A 23,660-nucleotide genomic window follows, 5' to 3' on the forward strand; every position below is an offset into this window, starting at 1 on the left:
TACCAAATCTATTTGACCCTTTCCTCTTTTTTTTAATTTCTAACAGATGCCAGTCTATTTTCTGGCCCTCAAGCATCCATAACGGTGTTGCTGGACTACAGACTATTGTGGGGCTTATTCTCACCGCTAAGACTCCCAGTTCATTTGCCAATTCCTTTCCCACTCTCCCAAAATGTTCCCTCTGACTCTTCCCATTCTCCCAGCACTCCTGCAGTACCACTTTCGTCGGGTGAGAATCACAGTGTCCCTTCAAATTCGCCCAGTAATTTCCCATTTTCTGCCATTTCTGACAGAAAGAGTTTGATCCAGAGTCGTACACAGATATCGTATATACCGGAGCTTACAGGTCATCGGCCGATATCCACCCGACCACTCAATCCAACTCCTCCTGCTCCCACACTCCTTCAAACTACTTTGATATGTTGTTAAATCACTCGTTATTCCAAAAAACTCGCATTCTCTCTCCAACCGACCGCCAAACACCCTCCGTTTGGATTTCCCGGTACACGGGGGATGGTCCTTCTTCTTCTTCAAACAACAATTTGGTGCATTACTGCCACCATCTGGTATGGAGTGTGGATCGAAATGTTAATCCAACTGAACTATTACTGAAAGGTGAAAATAATAAAAAATAAATCATAATTATATCTATATCTATATATACAGATATACATACTACAAACACAAAAAAACCTACATACACCTATTCATACACACACACACACATCCTATATGTTACACATGGGCAAATTTGTTTTTTTCTGGGAGTCACGTTTTTTGTCATTTCCTGTTTTATTTTGGTGAGGTTTTAGGTTTTCCTGTTTGTCTGCACTTTGTCTACCTTGTCCTTGTCTTGTCTGATTACCTTGAGTGTTTGCACCTGGTATCACCCCCTGATTGTCAGCACCTGGTCCCTTTTCCCTTTCCCCTTCTTAAGTCACTCACTTCCTTTTGTTAGTGCGTTATTTTGTCTCCATGTTCCTCGTTACATTGCTCGTGCTTCGACAGATTAGAATCAAGTTGATCTAGTTTTTGAGAGCGCAATAAAGCCTCATTTTTTTTAGTTTACGTATCTGACTCTGTCTCGTGAGTTTTGGATCCAAGTTCTGTGGTACTAATCCTGACACTATATCCTCCCAATCAACTTTGTGGTTTTAAGAAACTGCAGTGATATCTTGTAACACTCACTCGGGATCTACCAACTGTCTCTCAGCTTTCTAATCATCACTTCTCTCTGCCTTTGATATTTCTGACATTGTGTAATAACATGATGAATGGACAGTGATCACATCTGTCTGTATTGTGTTTATTGATGAGAAATAATGTGTTGTTTAATCCTGTATGACCAATTCTGATATTCTTCTCTCGCCTAGCCACACCCACTTTCCTTTGGATACTGTAAAACCATCTTCCTTTCCTCTCCTCCTCCCATTGTTTCTGCCATCTCTCCTTTAGTTTTTGTTTAATGATGCTGTTTATTTCTGTTTTGCTTAATTTTATTGCTAAATCTATATTATTATGTCGTGTTGCTGCTTTTGCCCCCGTGTCTGCTATTTGGTTCCCTTTAACCCCTGTAATGTGTGCTGGTATCCATAAACATATTACTGTGAGTCCCATCATCTGAATTCTATATAATGTTTGTTGTATTTCTATCATTTCAGAATGGCTGGACTGTAAAGCTTGTGAGTGATGAACTTGAGTCTGAACAGTTTGTATTTTAAAACAAAATTAAATAACCACTCATTTTATGTTTTTCAAATCAAAAATCAAATGACCAGAAGATACACGGACCGTTAACGTCGCTTCTCTTTTGTTGTTGTCGGTTCTGATTTGTTGTTGTGATTTGTACTTCAGGGCCACCGTAATAAGTATTTTTAAATGCAAACGTCTTCAATTTCTCGTGTTCAGTATGTGACACATGTTTCTTTTTAAAGTATTTTTGCTCTTTCGATGTTTGAAGGACATTTTCTGATGTATCAGTAAAAACAACAATGTCCGAACATCAATGAACCAACCATCAATTATCGTTTAACGCACCTTTAATTCAGAAAAACGCTGAAGAAAGAGACAGTGAAATAGTTATTGTGATTGTTTGTGTTTTCCTGGCGCTCAGTTTTCAAGAAACAACACAGAGGAAGTAAATAAACATTTATTTACATTATTAAAGTAACTCATGTACATACAGTACATAAAGAAGGCACAGCTTTCTTTTTACATAAAAATGTTCCTTAAATACATTAAGGGTAACAGTGCAAACACATTGTCTTTAAAGCACCAGTGTGTAGATTTAAGGGCATTGAAGCATAAGAGACACAGTGCTTTAAAGGGGACATATTATGCAAAATCAAATTTTTAACCATTTTAATACTTATATTTGGGACTCTGGAGGCCCTACCAGTCGCCAAAGTGTGGAAAAAGAATACTCAGTCATGTTTTCGTGGTCCCCCTTAGTGTAAGTATAGGCGATAAAACGCTCGGTGTTGAATTCCCTGCACTTATGACGGCAGCATTTCACCGCAAATGTTACCGCCCCACCAGTAAATTTACTTGGAGAGCTCCGCCTTAGCTCCACCGTGTCCCTGCGAGAGTGCAGGCGAGGTAGGAAGATATATAAAAATATATACAGTGCCTGACAAAAGTATTGTCACTTATCCATTTTGTAGAAAAAACAGCTCATAACCTACCTTTAAATTAATCCATTGGTTTTAGAAATGGCTCATATGAAAGCTAAAACCCTCCCAAATCATGTTCAATATACTAAAATAAATTTGCTTCACTGAAGAAAGATTGATCATTTAATGAACACAGAAAGGTCAGATTTTGGCAAGACAAAAGTTTTGTCGCCTACAGAGAGTAATGTGAAAATTGAACAAATAATTTACTTCAAATACAAAAATATGCTGCATAACATCAGCAAATTAAGCAGTGGTGCTGTGAGATCCATATTTAATATCTTGTATGACTTCCATGAGCTTGAAGGACTGCATCCATGCGGTTCGGTAATGATTCATACAAGTCATCAGGAATAGCAAAGAAAGCAGTCTTACATGCCTCCCAGAGTTCATCAAGATTCTTTGGTATTGTCTTCCATGCTTCCTCTTTCATTCTACCCCAGACATGCTCAATGATGTTCATGTCTGGTGACTGGGCTGGCCAGTCCTGGAGCACCTTGATCTTCATCGCCTTGAGGAACTTTGACGTAGAGGTGGAAGTATGCGATGGAGCACCATCCTGCTGCAAAATTTGACCCCTTTTATGTTTGGGAATGTAAGAGGTAGCTAATACTTCTTGAAATTTTAGGCTATTGATATTGCCTTCCACCCTGCAAATCTCTCACACACCCCTTTACTGGATGTAACCCCAGACCATGATTTCTCCACCACCAAACTTAACTATTTTCTGGGTGAATCTCGGATCTATGCGGGCTCCACTAGGTCTCCTGCAATATTTACGGCGGCTGTGATGTAATTCAACCGAAGATTCATCTGAGAAATCCACCTTCTGCCACTTTTCCAGCGTCCATCCTTTTAGCAGGCTGTGGGCCTTGGCAAATGCCACACGTTTTTTTAATTGCCTTTTGTTTAGTGATGGTTTCTGGGCACAGAGGCCATTTCGAGACAGAATTCTACGAACTGTTCTGGTTGACATGGGGACTTGAGGTGACCAGGCCTGGTGAAGCTCTGCTGCAGTGGAAAAGGGACTGGCCTTGGATTTTCGAGCAGTTGTCTTGCAGGGTCTGCCGGACCTGGGCTTGTCAAAAACATCTCCAGTCTTTTCTAATCTTTTTCTTACACTTTGTATTAGAGGCTGAGACACATTGAAGGTGTCAGCCACCTCAGCAGTGGATCTGGTCTTCAGCCTCTTGATAATCAACGCTTTGGTCTCAGGGTGAATCTTAGGCATGTTGTCAGAGGTCAAGTTGCAGTTGAAGTGAATGTCTGGTGTGATGGGGTTCTTTTTATACACACCCGCTAATTGATTGATCAATTATTGATCACAGGAGAGGCTGTAATCTAGGATTGGGTGCATCATATGACAAGGCGACAAGACTTTTGTCTTTGCAAAAACTGATTAAATGGGCTTTACCAAGCTGTGAACGTTAGAATGCTTTTCAGAAGTTTCATTTGGCACCAAAACATTACTTCAAAAACTGTTGGGATTAAAATTAGCCATTTCTTGTAAAAAAAAATTGATTAGACATATATTTAAGGGGCACTTAAGGTCAACTTGTACCCAGGCGACAAGACTTTTGTCAGGGACTGTACATAAATTTCTCTTTGGACGATTCATTGCTGTTCCATCGGCTCTAGAATCGATCAGTGTGTTGCGTCCCGTATGATGTTTCGAGGCGATCAGTCATTGTATGACAAAGTCATAGGGCACTTCCTGTTGTGTGGTGAAATGGTCGACTATCGCAGAGGGGTGCCGTGTTTTCGCCTTAGGGGCGAAAAAAAAAAATTATCGCAAAGCCATGGAGATTATAATAATCTGAAGAAAGAACAGATAACAGCTCTATAGCGCCCAAAATTAAATGAATAGTTTTTTAATTTTAAATTAAATTAAAGTATAAATTAAGTATAGCGCCAAAATTAAGTTCCACCAAATTTCACGAAACTTGGTGGGAACTCATAATAAGGAAGTGGGCGTTTATCGTACCAACATAAAAAAACATACTGGCGCGGCTATGGCAAACATGGGGAGACCATTTGCCACGAAACAGGAAGTGCCCTGTAACTTCAACATACATTGAACAATCACCTCGAAACTTCGTACGTGACACAAGAGACCGACCCCGAACACGTCTACAGACACAAACCTGATAACATTTGAAGCTCATATGACTAACTTCATATCGTTTGGGTTATTTTTATTATAATAATAATAATAATAATACATTTAATTTAAAAGCGCCTTTCAGGTCACTCAAGGACACTTTACAACACGATAAAATTAAAATCACACAATTTCGTAAAAAAATAAAAAAAGGAGCACATAAAATCAACACAATAACTTAGGGGGAGTGGTGGTGATAGCAGGGGGGTTTTAGAGGGGTAGGCGATCCGGAACAGGTGAGTTTTCAGTTACAGTCGGAGGTCAGGTGGTAGTGAGTTCCAGAGCTGGGGAGCAGAGTGGCTGAAGGCTCTGCCCCCCATAGTGCTGAGGCGGGCAGGGGGCACAGAGAGGTGGATGGAGGAGGAGGATCTGAGGGAACGAGTGGGGATGATGATGTGCAGGAGATCAGACAGGTAGGGAGAGGCAAGGTTGTTACATTCAAAGTGGGATTTTTTTTTTCCTTTTGGCCCCAGGGTCAGAAGCTGAAGCTGTAGAAAAAGGAGAAAATAAAACATAGACATTAACAACAACAAATAAATGTTTACAGTGTACATACATCACTGTGGTAGTGACACACGGGGACGTCCAGATGTCCAGATGTGAGCGGATCATCAGGACATTTGATTAAATACTGCAGTCACTGAGCCTGAGCATCAGCATCTGTGTGTGTGTCATGACAGCGGTGTGGAAAACATTTGAAAGTAGAAAGTGATTTTCTGTTCTGCTGAAGTTAGACGACAGAAAGTATCTTTACCATTATTGATACGGAGAATTATTGACACTCTTATTGATGCTATTCTCTATAATTAGGTGCAAAAGTAGAGACATGATATGACAATGTGTTTTTAAACTCATGCTTGTGTTCAGTAAAAAAGTTCTAGTAGATCAGTCACGTTGTTTTCCACGGCTTCATAGCTCCTCCTCAAAGTGGGCGGAGTCGTCATAGCAACGGCTGCGTGAAACTGTGGTGACGTGGTTTTATAACGCGACGCAAACACAAATTAGTGACTTGTAAAGCAGTTGTTTTCACTGAAACTGAATCATGAGAAAGATTTGTTCACTGAAGTGAAATACCAGTGAACGTGGTCACGATCGCTATTTGACACATTTAAGTCTTTTTCACTTTTGTTGGCTTTGATTCTCGTGTCAGACGTCGCGCTCATGACTCTTCAGTGACGACACTCTCTGACCAATCAGAGGCCGGCAGTCTGATGACGTCACAGGGACTAAAAAAACACTGATGAAGCAGGAAACACCTGCTCATGTTTACCTGAGCTGTGACTGGACATGAGCTTCTCCTCCTCTGTCTTCACTGTGTCATTCCTCATGTTCTTGGTGTCAGTGCTTCCGTTTCCAATGTTTTGATCTAAAAGAAGCAGCAAATGTTCCGTCTCATAAACAGAATCACATCAAACCAGCAGGAAAGTGAGTGAAATGAGTGAATGAAACATAAAACGTTCATTATATTTACCTGAGGTCATGTGCCCCATCTCAATCTCGTTCACCTCCACTGAATCATCCCTGTTCTCTCGTTGGTTACCGTTTTGGCCTGAAAGAAGCAGCACATTGTGTTCTGACACAAACTCAAATCACATCAAAGCAACAACAAAGTGACTCAAGAGTATAATTAATATATATATATATATATATATATACATATATAATACTGTATAATTAATGTTGGCAGCCCTGCTCTATATAAACAAAACAACACAATCAGTCAAAGTGAAACATGCTGCTTTGTGGACATAATAAGACATTTGAGGACGTCACAATATCAACGTTTAGGAAACACTGATCAACATCTTCTGACATTCTCTGGATCAAACAACTCATTGATTAATAGTAGAAAATTATTCACTGATTGATTATGAAAAGAATCGTTAGATGCAGCTCAATTAATATTTAAATGCCATCAAATATTTCATAACTTACGTCGACTTCTGTGTCTTGTGAAGATCAGATACAGAACCAGCAGAAGTAACACACCTATGACAAATCCGGCAACGCCTACGAGAACAACTGTGCTGTGGGAGGACTGAGTATCGTGGGAGGACTTTTTCTCAAAGAGTTTCTCTGAAGAAAAGAGAAAACAAACAGGATGTAAATGTACAGACGACAGCATGAGCAGAACAGTGGTCATAACAACGAGGTAAAGACCAACAACATCATACATGAAGACCTGACATGTGTTTAAGGAGAGTCTCACCTGACACAGTGATGTTATCATCAATCCTGTGGTAAATGTCCTCCTGTTTGACCACGCAGCGGAAGCAGTTGGTCTTCGTCTCGTTCACAGTGACGAGGAGCGTGGTGTCGTAACGGCCTCGTGTCTCAGAGACCAGTGGCTCCTCTGAATTAAGAGAGGTTCCTTCACACGTCTGCCACTCTACACTCGGCTTTGATGAAGAACCTCTGACCACACACTGGAGCTCCACGCCGGCCTCTGTCACGTTCACCATCTTGAGGACTGGCGCCTGAACGGCTCCTACAAACACAGTAAAAACAATAACATGATGATAAAGCACTGCAGCACTGTGGTTATCCATCATCCAGACACGTTGAACCATTTTCTGTGGGTCAGCTCATCAAACTAAAAATAGAAACCCTACATCGCAGAAGTTCAACAGAACTAAAACGGAATTAAAATTACAGGAAACATTGTGTCACTGAATAAGGTAACAAACCAGACATGAGCCTGGGTTTTCATGAGGTCACTGACTCAACGATTAATCGATTAAAAATCGATCGCTCAAATTATTCGCCAACTACTTTCATCGACGATTAGTTGGTTTGAGTTTTTAGCTTTTCCGCCTTCATCTGACCCGATACAGACGATTTATTTTGGTTTGTGGACAAAAAAATGAATCTTTTTAAAACTCTGGTCAACATTTTCTGACATTGTATGGACCAAGTAACCGAATAATCCAGAAAATAATCAAGAGATTAATCTCTTGATTATAATATAAAACAAATCATTAGTTGCAGCCCTACGTTGTTGTTGTTGTTGTTGTTTGTTTAAGCAATCAACAATATCTTCTGCCCGGTCAATCTTTGTGTGATAAAGAAATGTCACTAAGATAATCACTCACCTTTTTTAAGTCCAAATCGGTTTTTGTAGACCCGCTCTAAAAGGAAGAAACGAAAATTCAAGGGGACATATTATGCAAAATCAACTTTTTAACCATTTCAGTATATTTGGGACTCTGGAGGCCCTACCAGTCGCCAAAGTGTGGAAAAAGAATACTCAGTCATGTTTTCGTGGTCCCCCTTAGTGTAAGTATAGGCGATAAAACACTCGATGTTGAGTTCCCTGCACATTATGATGACAGCATGCGCATTTCACTGCAAATGTTAACGTTTACTTCGAGAGCTCCACCTTAGCTCCACCTTGTCCCTATAAAATGCGAGAGTGCAGGCGAGGTACAAACACACACATTTTTAAGAAAAGGTCAAATAAAGCTCATAACTGACCATTCTGACACGTCCTAACTGGCGATCAGCGATGGATCAGTGGTGCTGTCCCTAAGTGTTTTTAACTGATTTACAGTTCGTCAGTGTTCGGCTTGATCCTTGTGTTGGACGTCTCTTCCTGTGACGCCACTCTCGCTGTTTTCCGCGCACGCTGCCATGTTGATATTGTCAGAGAACTAGTGGAGGGAGGGGGAGAGGAATGGAGCTGAGGGAACAGGAGCTGAGCGAGTGAGCGCTGTAAAATAGGACAAATCAGAAACCCCCTGGAAGAAGTGGGTGTGTGTTTGCCTGTGTCTCATTTGCATAAAGGGAACATGCACAAAACCGAGCGTTCTGAAAGGGGCGGTTTTGGCACGGTTATTGAACTACTATGATGCTTCATCCTTATGGTATTTTGACCAAAGCATGTCACTGACATGTTCATTAGGACACCAGGGAACTATTTTAATGGGGGAAATAGGGTATAATATGTCTCCTTTAATGTTTTTACAGTGAACACTAGCTACACTATCTATTTTTTTAAAATATTAATTTTGGTAACTGAACTCGTAAAGGGATAAACACATGCCAGAGTAGGGCTGCAACAAATGATTATTTTCTTGATTAATCGATTAGTTGTTTGGTGAATAGAATGTCAGAAAATGGTGGAATATTTGACAACATCCTCAAAAAAAGGTCACAGAGGATCAAAGAAACATGAAAAGCTGAAAAAAATGATAACACAATTTTAGTTACTATAACTATTGATAAAAAAAATCCATTAAAGGCGACATAAACCGGAAGCTCCAATTAACGCTGCGTTTGTGTGTGTGTATCTGCGTCATTACCTTGTTTATGAAACCCTAAAGTTTCAGAACAAACAGTTCAGCCACTGCTGAGAAAATACGGTTTTATTGTTTTCCTGGGCTCTGTGAAGCGGATCGGCACTTCCGTATGTTGATATTGTCATCAGAAATCCTCACCACTCCTCTCACCACTGTAGCGCCTCCTGGTGCAGGCACTAGTCCGGGCACATCCGGTTGCGTACATTCAGCAGAAGAAGAAGAACTACTCTCGTTGTAGCTGCTGAGATTTAGAGCATCCACCGTGCCAGAGGGGGAGCTGTGTATCTGAGAGCTGGCCTATCTATTACGTCACTTCCAGGTACCTGGCCAATCACAGGACAGTGGGAAAGCTCTCGTTGGCTGGCCAATCACAACACAGTCCACGTTCTGGGGGTGTGGTTTTGGTATGAAACAGTGCGGCTGACGAGAGCGTCAGTGAGGAGATATTTTGAGAGATGGAACTTTACATGTAGGGACGATGACTGTAAAGGGACAGAGCTGACTTTTAACAACATTAGAGATAAGAGAATCCCAACAATTCACACAATGAGTCACTTTTCCACTTATTCAGTTCCTGCACAGCTCAACTCCACCAGGTTTGGTATTGTTTTCCATGACTTCATAGCTCCTCCTCGACGTGGGCGGTAACGTATTGTGTCACTTCCTGTGCTTCACTGGTGTTACGCTGTGTGTCTCCTGCGCTCTCTGCAGTTGTATATCTACTGGAACTATCGTTTCACTGAACAAACACTCGTTTTATTACTAATACTAGTACTAAGACTAATACTTTCACCCGCTACTTTTGCTTAAACTCTATCGTTTACGTAGATCACGTACGGTGTTTCTTTTTTTGCTAGCGTAAAGTTAGCTTCGCAGCGATGGCTTCTCTCTCTCCATCTCCTTCTCCTGCTCTGTCCTGTGTTGTGTGCCACATGTTTAGTTACTCCTCTGCCTCCTTTAGTGATAAAAGTACTTGTAAAAAATGTAGCTTGCTGGCTAGGGTGGAGGCGAGGCTTAGTGAAGTAGAAACTCGGCTCCGCACCATAGAAGCTAAATCAGTTAGCAAGTCCCCAGTAGTCGGTGCGGACCACATAGCATTAGCTCCCCCAGCAGCTCCCGTGCAGCCGGGAGACAAACAAGGCAGCTGGGTGACTGTCCGCAGTAAGAGGCATAGTGTTAAGCCTAAGAGTCCTGTCCACCACCAACCTGTTCACATCTCAAACAAGTTTTCCCCTCTCAGCACCACACACACACACACACAGACTGTGAAACCAACTCTGGTAATTGGTGACTCCATCCTGAGGAAAGTGAAAATAGTGACGCCAGCGACCACAGTCAGGTGTTTTCCCGGGGCCAGAGCGGGCGCCATAGAGTCTTATCTGAAACTGCTGGCTACAGATAATCGTAAATTCAGTAAAGTCATTATTCACGTCGGCAGTAATGACACCCGATTACGCCAATTGGAGGTCACTAAAGTTAATGTTAAGTCTGTGTGTAGGTACGCACAATCTATGTCTGACAACGTAATCTTCTCTGGTCCTTTGCCCAATGTAACCAGTGATGACATGTATAGCCGCATGTCGTCATTCAATCGCTGGCTGTCGAGGTGGTGTCCAGAAAACAACATTGGGTCATTGGGTTTTTAGATAACTGGCTAAGAGAGACGGCGTCCATCCCACTTTGGATGGAGCAGCTCTCTTATCTAGCAGCTTAGGACATTTTATTAGAAACCCATGACAATCCAGAGCTGAGACCAGAGTTGCAATCTTTTATGCTTCTCTGTGCTTCTTTTCGAGTTTGAATTAAAAACCCCATAGAGACTGTGTCTGTCCCTCGACCTACTAAAGTAAAAACTAAGTAAATAAATCAATAACAAACAGAAGAGGAGTTAGACATTCTAACTTAATAAAGATTAATACCAACTATAGGAGCCGAATGTGTTTGATTGCGGTATGAGGGTTGGTGTAATTCACTCAATGTGTGTGTGGTGTCGCTGTGCTCTCAGAAGGGGAGCTCAGGTGTATATACAGCGGAGAAAATAAGTATTGAACGCGTCAACATTTTTCTCAGTAAATATATTTCCGATGGGGCTATTGGGATGAAATTTTCACCAGATGTCAGTAACAACCCACGTTATCCACACATACAAAGAAATAAAAACATGAATGTCCATGACAAAAGTTATGTGTAAGTACATGAAATGACACAGGGAAAAAGTATTGAACACGTGAAGAAAAACAGGTGCAAGAAGGCACAGGAAGCCAATAAACCAGCTGAAATCTGTCAGTATTTAGGAAGCAATCCTGCCCCCTATCAGTGCAAATTAATATCAGCTGGATAAGTCCTAATTGGTGGCCTATAAAGGTTTCTCATTACCAAGGTGACACTCAAGAAGCATTTCAAGATGGGTAAAAGCAAAGAGCTGTCCCAAGACCTTCGCAAGCTTATTGTAGACAAACATACGAATGGCATCGGTTACAGACATATTTCTAAACTTCTGAATGTTCCAGTGAGCACTGTTGGAGCCATTATTCGGAAGTGGAAAGAACATCGTTACACCATTAACCGACCACGACCAGGTGCTCCTCGCAAGATTACTGACAGAGGTGTCCATAGAATAATTAGTAGAGTTGTCCAAGAACCAAGGACCACTCGCAGAGATCTTCAGAAAGACCTTGAAGAAGCAGGTACAGTTGTTTCAAAAAAAACAATTAGTAATGCACTCCACTGCCATGGCCTCTATGCACGCTCACCACGCAAGACACCACTGCTCAAGAAAAGGCATGTGGAAGCTCGGTTAAAGTTTGCTGCACAACATTTGGACAAGCCAATGTTATACTGGGAAAATATAATCTGGTCAGATGAGACCAAATTTGAACTCTTTGGCTGTCATACGTTTGGAGGAGAAAAGGCGCTGCACATCACCCTAAAAACACCATACCAACAGTGAAGTTTGGAGGTGGGAGCATCATGGTGTGGGGCTGTTTTTCAGCATCTGGCACTGGCAGACTTCATGTAATTGAAGGAAGGATGAATGGAGAAATGTATCAAGATATTCTTGATAAGAATCTGCTGCCATCCACCAGAGTGGCACAGTCAATCACACGACTTGAATCCAATTGAAAACCTCTGGAAAGAACTGAAGATCAGAGTTCATAGAAGATGCCACCGGAACCTTCAAGATTTGAAGATAGTTTGTGTGGAAGAATGGGCAAAAATCACAGCTGATCAATGTGTGCGACTAGTTTCTCCATACAGGAGGCGTCTTGAAGCTGTCATTACCAACAAAGGCTTTTCTACTAAGTATTAAATTAATTTCAGCAAGTGTATTCAATACTTTCTCCCTGTGTCATTTCACTTTATTACACACAACTTCATTTATGGACTCCTTTGTTTTTATTTCTTTGTATGTGTGATAACTTGGGTTGTTACTGACATCTGGTGAAAATTTCATTCCAATAGCCCCATCGGAAATATATTTACTAAGAAAAATGTTGACGCGTTCAATACTTATTTTCTCCTCTCTAGGTGGCATTATCACTGTCCTTGTTAGGTTTTTGACCCGGAAGGGCAAACGGTTTTCGACCGCTGTACCGCGGAGGCGCTTCTCATGACTGTTTTGCATTGTTTGAAGGAATTTCCTTATGTATGGAAAACATACATGCACAGCAATAAAGCCAATATATTGCAACTCAACGAACAGCGTGGACATTCATTCAAAGGGAGAAAAAGAGCGATCGCCAATGTGAAGCGCGTCAACCAGGTTATCCGGAATTAGAAACCTCAGTAGCGGAAGTTTTAGGATGAGCTGCTATAATACCAACAATAAAATAGAGTCAAATAATACCACTTTCAAATGACTAGGACTATTAAATATTAGGTCACTCTCCTCAAAATCTGTTTTAATAAATGATCTAATTTCTGACAATTGTATTGATTTATTCTGTGTAACTGAAACTTGGTTACATGAAGAAGACTACGTTAGTCTAAATGAATCAACTCCACCCACTCATGCTAATACCCATATTCCTAGAAGCTCAGGCCGAGGAGGAGGTGTAGCAGCCATTTTTAATACTAGATTATTAATCAATCCCATGCCCAAACCAGGATATTCATCGTTTGAAAGCCTTATTCTTAATCTATCTCATCCTAGTTGGAAATCACAGAAACCAATTATGATAATCACAGTTTATCGTCCACCTGCACCTTATTCAGAGTTTCTATCAGAGTTCTCTGAGTTCTTATCTGAGTTAGTGCTTAAGACAAATAAAATCATAATTGTAGGGGATATCAACATCCATGTAGATGTTGACCGTGATAGTCTTAGCTGCGCATTTAACTCGCTGTTGATATCAATAGCTTTTATTCAACACGTTAATAAACCAACTCATTGCCTTAATCACACCCTCGACCTTGTTTTAACTTATGGTATTGATATTGATAATTTAAACATAGTTCCTCAAAACCCTCTCCTTACTGACCATTATTTACTCACATTTAATTGTACAATAATGAACTACAATAACATAAATAAGAAATACTGTCTGATAATAATATAATACATTCAAAGAGACAGTGCAACCTTTATTTAACTCAGTGCCATATGTCAGTATATCTGAAGGTACCTTTTGTGATTTTACTCCCATCCTCATAGATAACCTTGTTGACAGTACAGCAGCCTCACTGTGTACTACATTAGATTGTGTTGCCCCTCTGAAAAAGAAAGTGGTGAATCAGATGAGACGAGCACCATGGTTTAACTCTGATACTTGTGCTCTTAAACAGACGTTACGTAGATTAGAAAGAAAATGACGTTCCAGTAACCTAGAGGAACTTCATATAGCCTGGAAAGATGGTTTTGGAGCTTACAAAAAAGCCCTACACAAAGCTAGAGTTGCCTATTATTCTTCTATAATTGAAGAAAATAAGAATAATCATAGATTTCTTTTCAGCACTGTAACCAGGATGACACAGAGCCACAGCTCCACTGAACCATCTATTCCTTTAACACTGAGCAGTGATGACTTTATGAACTTTTTTTTGAATAAAATAACATCAATTACAGAAAAAATTGATCATCTCCTCCCTCATATTGGGACTGACTCATCTTCTAGCACAAGAGCTTTAGAAGCACCAGGTGCACAGTTAGACAGTTTCTCCCCTATAGATCTCCCTGAGTTAGCATCATTAGTTTCATCATTCAAACCATCAACCTGTCAGTTAGATCCTATCCCCACCAAACTGTTTAAAGATGTGTTTCCTTTAATTAACAACTCTATATTAACTCAAATTAATCTATCCTTATTAACTGGATATGTGCCCCAGATGTTTAAAGTAGCAGTTATTAAACCCCTTTTAAAAAAAAGCGACCCCTGACCCAGATTATTTCTTGTCTCTAAAATCTTAGAAAAGGCAGTTGCTAATCAACTATGTGAATATTTGCGCATTAATGGCCTGTTTGAAGATTTTCAGTCAGATTAAACCATAGCACAGAAACAGCACTAGTTAAAGTTAGTAATGATCTTCTCTTGGCGTCAGATAATGGTCTAGTTTCTTTACTTGTCCTGTTAGATCTTAGTGCTGCATTTGACACCATTGATCATGATATTATACTGCAGAGATTGGAGCAGACTCTTGGGATCACAGGTGCTGCCCTCTGCTGGTTTAAATCATACTTATCTGATAGATTCCAGTTTGTTCATATCAATGATAAAGCCTCACTACAAACAAAAGTTAATTGTGGAGTTCCACAGGGCTCAGTGCTTGGGCCTATACTTTTTACCTTATATATGCTTCCTCTAGGGAACATTATTAGAAAGCACAATATACACTTTCATTGTTATGCAGATGACACGCAGCTATATTTATCAATGAGGCCGGATGAAATAAATCAGGTTGTTCAACTCTAGGAATGTCTCAGAGACATTAAGTCGTTTATGACCTGTAACTTTCTACTTTTAAACTTTTATACTCGGCCCTAAACACCTCAGAGAAAAACTTTCTGATCACATTGTCACTTTAGATGATATCACCATGGCTTCCAGTTCCACTGTGAGGAACCTTGGAGTTACTTTTGACCAGGAAATGTCATTTGATTCACACATAAAACTCATTTCCAGAACAGCCTTCTTCCACCTGCGGAACATTATGAAAATTAGAAACATTCTGTCTTTACAGGATGCTGAAAAACTAGTTCATGCTTTTGTTACATCTAGATTAGATTACTGTAACTCCTTATTATCAGGATGTTCCGTTAGAACCCTTCAGTTAATTCAAACAGGAATTCAAACAGGAATTTTCTGACAGGAACTAGAAAGAGAGACCATATAACTCCAGTGTTAGCTTCTCTACACTGGCTCCTCGTACAGTTCAGAATTCAATTTAAAATCATCCTCCTCCTCACGTACAAAGCACTTAATGGTCAGGCCCCTTCATACATGAAAGACCTAGTCTTACCCTATCACCCTAACAGACCACATAGGTCACAAAATACAGGTTTACTTGTGGTTCCCAGAGTCTGTAAGAGTAGAATGGGAGGCAGAGCCTTCAGTTACCAGGCTCCTCCTCTCCTGTGGAACCAGCTCCCAATGACAGTTCGGGAGGTGGACACTCTCTCTGTATTTAAAGTTAAACTTAAAACTTTCCTTTTTGATAAAGCGTATAGTTAGAGCTGGTTCAGGGAAACCTGGACCAGCTCTTAGTTATGCTGCTATAGACCTAGACTGCTGGGGGATTTTCCTGTGGTGCACGCACATTCACTCTCTCACACTCAGGGTATGAATATGACTTCTTATATATCATTAACCTTATCTCTTTCTCTCCCTAGTTTATGTCCTTCCTTCCTTCCCTCTCTCTCTCTGTATTCTCATCATGCAGGTTGCAGGATCAAGATCCAGTTTTCGAGGCTACGCTTATCGTCACCATTATTATTATGTTATAATTAAAATGTCGATATCAGTAACTGTATAAACTTGTAACTTGATACAGTTGTTGTGTATCTGCTCCTGGTCTCCCTCTCTCTCTTCTGTCTCTACCTCATCTCTCTCTTGTCCTTTCTCTCCCCCCATTTTCTGTCCCCCACCTCTCCACTGTCCCCCATTTTTCCTTTCACCCCAACCGGTCGAGGCAGATGACCGCACATCTCTGAGCCTGGTTCTGTCAGAGATTTCTTCCTGTTAAGAGGGAGTTTTTTCTCTCCACTGATGCCTAGTGTTTGCTCATTGTGTGAACTGTTGGGTTCTCTGCTCTCTTTGATGTTGTCTATGTACAGTGCCTTGAGATAATGTATGTTATGATTTGGCGCTATACAAATAAAATTGAATTGAATTGAATCACAGCACGGCTGCATGAAACTGCCATGACGTGCTTTTATAACACAATCACACAAACTAGTGACGTGTAAAGCAGTTGTTTTCAGCGTAACTGAATCATTAGGATCATTCGATTTAAAAGATTTGTTCACAGTGTTGGAGCCATGTCTCGCTTTTATTTGTGAGATCAAAGTCCTGTCCACACACACCTAAAGAATAAAGTGAATATTGCAAACACTGATGCAAAAAGAAGCAGCAGCTGTAGGTTTGTGTTCCTATTCTCACAGTTTATATGGATAAAAACTGTCCTGTGATTCCATCAAATCAAAACCAAGGTAACTCTGGAGATCTAACTAAAAAAAACGATTTGTGTGTGTGTGTGTAAATAATATGCACAGTATTCATTTTAATAACCTCACAACCTCAGAGCAGACAGAGCTCTGTGCTTCAGCAGAGAGTCCAGGTTGAGATGGTTTGAGGAGGGACAGTGATTATTGTATAGAAGATTGAGCTGCAGGGCAGGAGGAAAAAACAGGAAGACCACAGAGAAGATTAATTAAGATTAATTTTGAAGGAGGACATGGTGGAACAGAAGACAGACACAAGAAAGAGGAAAAGGTGGAGGTGGAGGTGACCTGCTGTGGTGACCCCTGAAGGGAGAAGTCAAAAGACGACGACTCACCGACGATGAGCTCCATCGTGGAGCTTTGGATTCCAGAACGTGGAAATATGCAGGTGTAATTCCCCGTGTCTTCAATCCTTGTGTTGTTGAGGATCAAGGATGCGTTTCCGTTCTTCAGCTCGTCGTAGAAAAGTGATGCTCGTCCCATGTACTGCTCATCTTGACAGCACAGCCCGTTCTCGTAGTGCCAGCCTCTGTCGTAGAGGAACACTTCTTTATTTTGGTTCTTCCAGTCTACCACCGTGTTCTCAAGGCTTTCTACAGAAGAACAGTGAAGGACGGCATCTTCCCCCTCCTTGACGTACGTTCTGGAGACACCTGGGTTTGAAAGAAAACATAATATATTTGAATGGTTACATTTGAACAGAGCAATCAGGTAACATTTACATGACACGTCTTTTACTCTAAAGCAGCAGTTAAATCATTTCTGCCTCTGACAATCAACCGGGACCCAGCGGTGAGAAGCCTTTCTTGCGCCGCGTGTCACTAACGGCAACCTCATCTGACGAATCCGCGTCAGATGAATTCAGCGAACCTGACCCGGATTCGTCAGATGAGTGGTTGCCGTCTGGATCAGGCAGGAGCAGCAGAGCCTCGTCCCCAGATGCTCCAGAGAGAAATGAAGGAGGTACGAACGTGCTAACTAGCCAACTTTTTTTTTTTAGGGGGAGGGCGGATCACTTTTGATCTAAGTAATCTGCCTTTTTATGGATAACTTCTACAATTCTGTAGCGCTCTGTGAACGTTTACTGGGAGCAGAAACTAATGTATGTGGGACATTGAGGAAGAACAGGGGGGAACCTAAGCTCATCACAGAGCTGACAAAAACTGACCTGGGGGCGGGGGGGAAAATTGTGCGCCACAATGAGAAGGTGATGGCTGTAGCGTGGCAGGACAAACGGTTGGTGAAGATGGTGACAACCTGCCACCAAGATGCAGAGGGTTGACGTGTGGCAGAAGGGACACAAATAGAAGGTTCCTCAGTTTAAGCTGGAGTGTGTTGTTGCGTACAACTTGTCCATGAATGGGGTGGATAAGTTGGATCAAAACATTGCCTACTACCCCTTCATCCGAAGGTCACTGAACTGGTCGAAGAAATTTGTCGCCTACCTGTTCCAACTCTGTATGTTCAATGCATATGTCCTATACAGAGCCAAGAACCCAGGGGAGAGTAAAACCCTCTTGGAGTTCATGCGCAGTGTTGTGAAGTCCTGGACTGCAAAGCGACTTGTGGGGGAGGAAGATGAGGTGGAGGAGCAGGTAGAGGAGGAGGAAGTTGCAGGTGGATGGGGCCCTTGGAGGAAGGCCGACGTACTCCAAGGGCCCCATACAAAAGTGACCCAGATACTAGGCTAGATGGCAATATAGCCAAACACACACTGGAACGGCTTATGCACACCAGTAAAAAGTCCAGACCGGCAAGGAGGTGTAGGGTCTGCGCACGCAGGGGCCAGCGCAGTGAAACAAAAATGTGGTGCAAGTCTTGTAGTCTTGCAAGCAGGAGAGTGTTTCACTACTAATGACAATAGGCTGAATTATTCTGTGGAATACTGAAACACACACACACGTGATTCACTTTAGCTGCGTCAGCATGTAAAAAGTTCATACATTTTTGTCAGATGTTGAAATTGTTAATGTATTGTTTTATATGTATATATGTAAATAAATTATTGTTTTCCCATCAAAAGCTCTTTTTCAGTGTTGTATTTGTTGTTTTATAGAAGGAAAACACTGTTCAGATGTTTGAGGTGACACTAAAGCAAAAACTTTTTGCCCCAAAGTCACTGACGTGGTTCTTTTCACAACAAGCTCATTTTCTCAGCTTTTTGGTCAAAAACTGTGGTTTTGGTGAAATCAGCCCATGTTCTAATGCCGATTACTAGTGAACGGATAAAGGTAGAAACAAACCTTTTTTTTTCAGATGATTTACATTTTCAGAGTTTACATAGTCATAGTATTCATACATACACAATATTCTGTGGGTCTTGAAAGATTGGTCAAAATGCTCTAAAACGGCTGGCAGCATGCAGCTCTCTGCTCTGAAAATGAGTTAAAAACGAATGACGGCTCCCTTGACCGCAGTCGGCTGTGAAACCAACTAATGTGGGCATAACTGCGGGAGCTGGAGAAGCCGCTGCACTCATGCGCGCCGGCATTTTTAAAAAATAAAAACAAATCTCTGCAATGAAACTTGCTTTACTGTAAAAAAAATAACTGACTTAACTTCTCTGATAACAAAATGTGCCACACCGTTTTCTTACCGTTAGTTCCGTCCTGTTGTGTTGCTCCAAAACAACCCAGAGAACAGAGGACAAACACGAGCGTTTTCATCGTATCAGGCATCAGAGTGCAATGCTAACAGTTAGCTCAAACCAAATCCGACTTTCGACAAAGTGTTAGTCCAGAGTGAAAAAGTGAGCAGTTAAACAGACACAACTGACGCTCGTCTAACACTAATAAATCGATGCAACTGATAATTTACTCTGTATTTAGTGTTAAACTTTCCTACTCGGCTCCCCGACCATAGTTAGAGAGAGTAGGGGAGGACACTGTTGTTCTCCAGGGCTGAACAGTGGTTCAACAGGCACAACAAGCAACCCGAACACTTCTGGTACAGTTATAAGCTTTTGTCGGCTAATCTATCTCGTTTCTCCCGCTGTATATTTAAACTCACTCTGTGCACCGTCGCTCACACACACAAAACACACTGACTTCTTTTTTGAGGTTTAATGGCGGTTGGCAAACAACGATTTGGTGCATTACCGCCACCATCTGGTATGAAGTGTGGATCAAAATGTTAATCCAACTGAACTATTACTTAAAAGTGAAAAATAAATAAATAAACAAGAAAAAAATATCATATAATATAATACTAATAATTATATATATATATATATACATATATATATATATATATATATATATATATATATATATATATATATATACAGACATACACACTACAAAACACAAAAAATATATAATAACATATACATTCACACCCCATTCATGTCATCAATACTCACACATCCTATGTCCTCCCCAATCAACTTTTGTGTTTTAAGAAACGCAGTGATATTTCCTTGTAACACTCACTCGATCTACCAACTGTCTCTCAGCTTAATCACTTCTCTGCCTTTGATATTTGACATTGTGTAATAACATGATGAATGGACAGTGATCACATCTGTCTGTATTGTGTTTATTGATGAGAAATAATGTGTTGTTTTAATCCTGTATGACCACTTGATATTTTCTCTCTTTCTGCTCTCTCTCAGTACCTAGCCACTTCACTTTCCTTTGGATACTGTAAAGTTCATCTTTCCCTACTTCATCTCCTCCCATTGTTTCTGCCATCTCTCCTTATTTTGTTTAATGATGCTGTTTATTTCGTTTTGCTTAATTTTATTAAGCAACTTATACATTATGTCGCAGGTTGCTGCTTTTAAGCACGGTTCGCTATAGTTCCCTTTAACCCCTGTAATGTGTGCTGGTATCCATAAACATATTACTGTGAGTCCCATCATCTGAATTTATATACGTTTGCTGCATTACTACTCAGAACAGGCCGGGACTGTAAAGCTTGTGAGTGAAAATCAAATGACCAGAAGATACACGGACCGTTAACGTCGTTTCTCTTTTGTTGTTGTCGGCTCTGATTTGTTGTTGTGATTTGTACTTCAGGGCCACCGTAATAAGTATTTTTAAATGCAAACGTCTTCAATTTCTCGTGTTCAGTATGTGACACATGTTTCTTTTTAAAGTATTTTTGCTCTTTCGATGTTTGAAGGACATTTTCTGATGTCACAGTAAAAACAACAATGTCCGAACATCAATGAACCAACCATCAATTATCGTTTAACGCACCTTTAATTCAGGAAAACGCTGAAGAAAGAGACAGTGAAATAGTTATTGTGATTGTTTGTGTTTTCCTGGCGCTCAGTTTTCAAGAAACAACACAGAGGAAGTAAACAAACATTCATTTTACATTATTAAAGTAACTCATGTACATACAGTTCATAAAGAAGGCACAGCTTTCTTTTTACATAAAAATGTTCCTTAAATACATAAAGGGTAACAGTGCAAACACATTGTCTTTAAAGCACCAGTGTGTAGATTTAAGGGCATTGAAGCATAAGAGACACAGTGTTTTAAATGACGTCAGAAACATGACATTCATCTACATCTTCACTTTAATTATTGCACTAAATTATGACTAATAAGAGCTTACACACAGGTAATATAGAATATTGCATCAAAGGAAATGTGTTTTCACTGACACTGAAAGAAACTGACCTGTTTAAAAACAGATTTAAAAATGTAAAAATTATTTCATTAACAACAAAAAATAAAAATTCACAGCGATCGACGCAGCTTTTAGCTTCTCTCTTTGACAGCTGGAGTTATAAAATATATATATCTATATAAAATTCTCTTTGGACGATTCATTGCTGTTCCATCGGCTCTAGAATCGATCGTCTGTTACACAGGAAACACTACAGACATAAAATATGCATCATAATACTTAACGTATACATGTTCAGGGTCGGTGTGTTGTGTCGGTCAATGTATGACAAAGTCGTAGGGCACTTCCTGTTTTGTGGCAAAATGGTCGACTAAATGGTGTGTTTTTGTGTCGGTGCAACAAACGAGCTCGGACGACTTTCTGACTCGTAGGGAGCAAATTGCCAAAATGGCCCACTTCCTGTTGAGTTGAGGCCATGGTTACGGTCAACTGCTTTGTTCGTCTTGGTCTGTGACATCTTTCCACCCAATTCTCAACTCAATTTAGCCTCTGTTTTCACTATAGGGGGCGCTATAGAGCCCTTGAGCAACACACAGGTCGGGGAACTATGCCAATATCACATTTTCACCAGACCTGACCTCCATGCTAAATTTCAAGAGTTTTTATGCACGTTAAAAAACGCTCAAAAATGATTGCAAATCCAGAGATTATAATAATCTGAAGGAAGAACAGATAACAGCTCTATAGCTCCCCCTAAGGCCAAAGGTGGATGGAGCAAGCCAAAATTAAGTTCCACCAAATTTCACGAAACTTGGTGGGAACTCGTAATAAGGAAGTGGGCGTTCCTTATTATTCGCCTCTTAACTTTGTACGTGACACAAGAGACCGACTTTGAACACGTCTACAGACACAAACCTGATAACATTTGAAGCTCATATGACTAACTTCATATCGTTTGGGTTATTTTTACATTCAAAGTGGGATTTTTATTTTCCTTTTGGCCCCGGGGTCAGAAGCTGAACCTGTAGAAAAAGGAGAAAATAAAACATAGACATTAACAACAACAAATAAATGTTTACAGTGTACATACATCACTGTGGTAGTGACACACGGGGACGTCCAGATGTCCAGATGTGAGCGGATCATCAGGACATTTGATTAAATACTGCAGTCACTGAGCCTGAGCATCAGCATCTGTGTGTGTGTCATGACAGCGGTATGGAAAACATTTGAAAGTAGAAAGTGATTTTCTGTTCTGCTGAAGTTAGACGACAGAAAGTATCTTTACCATTATTGATACGGAGAATTATTGACACTCTTATTGATGCTATTCTCTATAATTAGGTGCAAAAGTAGAGACATGATATGACAATGTGTTTTTAAACTCATGCTTGTGTTCAGTAAAAAAGTTCTAGTAGATCAGTCACGTTGTTTTCCACGGCTTCATAGCTCCTCCTCAAAGTAGGCGGAGTCGTCATAGCAACGGCTGCGTGAAACAGTCGTGACGTGGTTTTATAACGCGACGCAAACACAAACTAGTGACTTGTAAAGCAGTTGTTTTCACTGAAACTGAATCATGAGAAAGATTTGTTCACTGAAGTGAAATACCAGTGAACGTGGTCACGATCGTCATTTTACACATTAGCTTTGCTAAATGTTGCAGATGAACGTATGTTTTCAGGATATTTAAGTCTTTTTCACTTTTGTTGGCTTTGATTCTCGTGTCAGACGTCGCGCTCATGACTCTTCAGTGACGACACTCTCTGACTAAAAAAAACACTGATGAAGCAGGAAACACCTGCTCATGTTTACCTGAGCTGTGACTGGACAAGAGCCTCTCCTCCTCGGTCTCCTTCTCTGTCTCCTCCTCTGCCTCCTCCTCTGTCTCCTTCTCTGTCTCCTCCTCTGTCCTCTCTGTCTCCTTCTGTCTCTCTCTCCTCCTGTCTCCTCCTCTGTCTTCTCCTCTGTCTCCTTCTCTGTCTTCTCCTCTGCCTTCTCTCTCCCTCTGTCTCCTTCTCTGTCTTCTCCTCTGTCTCCTCCTCTGTCCTCCTCTGTCTCTCCTGCTGTCTTCTCCTCTGTCTCCTCTCTGTCTTCTCCTCTGTCTCTGTCTTCCTCTGTCTCCTTCTCTGTCTCCTCCCTGTCTCCTCCTCGGTCTCCTTCTCTGTCTCCTTCTCTGTCTCCTCCTCTGTCTTCACTGTGTCATTCCTCATGTTCTTGGTGTCAGTGCTTCCGTTTCCAATGTTTTGATCTAAAAGAAGCAGCAAATATTCCGTCTCATAAACAGAATCACA

General features: G+C 40.8%; 2 long non-coding RNA genes across 2 annotated transcripts; both read right to left on the reverse strand.

Annotated features, from left to right (window-relative positions):
• Positions 1 to 5,265: 5,265 nt before the first annotated feature.
• LOC122768360 lies at positions 5,266 to 6,832 on the reverse strand. Its single transcript, XR_006360296.1, has 4 exons — positions 6,769 to 6,832; positions 6,305 to 6,382; positions 6,104 to 6,199; positions 5,266 to 5,321 (listed from the first exon to the last, which is right to left on the reverse strand). It is a non-coding gene; the product is annotated as an uncharacterized LOC122768360 (long non-coding RNA).
• A 15,526-nt stretch (positions 6,833 to 22,358) lies between these two features.
• Positions 22,359 to 23,253, reverse strand: LOC122768361. The gene is made up of 2 exons (XR_006360297.1): positions 23,182 to 23,253; positions 22,359 to 22,391 (listed from the first exon to the last, which is right to left on the reverse strand). It is a non-coding gene; the product is annotated as an uncharacterized LOC122768361 (long non-coding RNA).
• Positions 23,254 to 23,660: the final 407 nt, after the last annotated feature.

This window comes from Solea senegalensis, linkage group LG4 (assembly GCF_019176455.1).
Source record: "Solea senegalensis isolate Sse05_10M linkage group LG4, IFAPA_SoseM_1, whole genome shotgun sequence".
NCBI classification, from domain to species: Eukaryota; Metazoa; Chordata; class Actinopteri; order Pleuronectiformes; family Soleidae; genus Solea; species Solea senegalensis.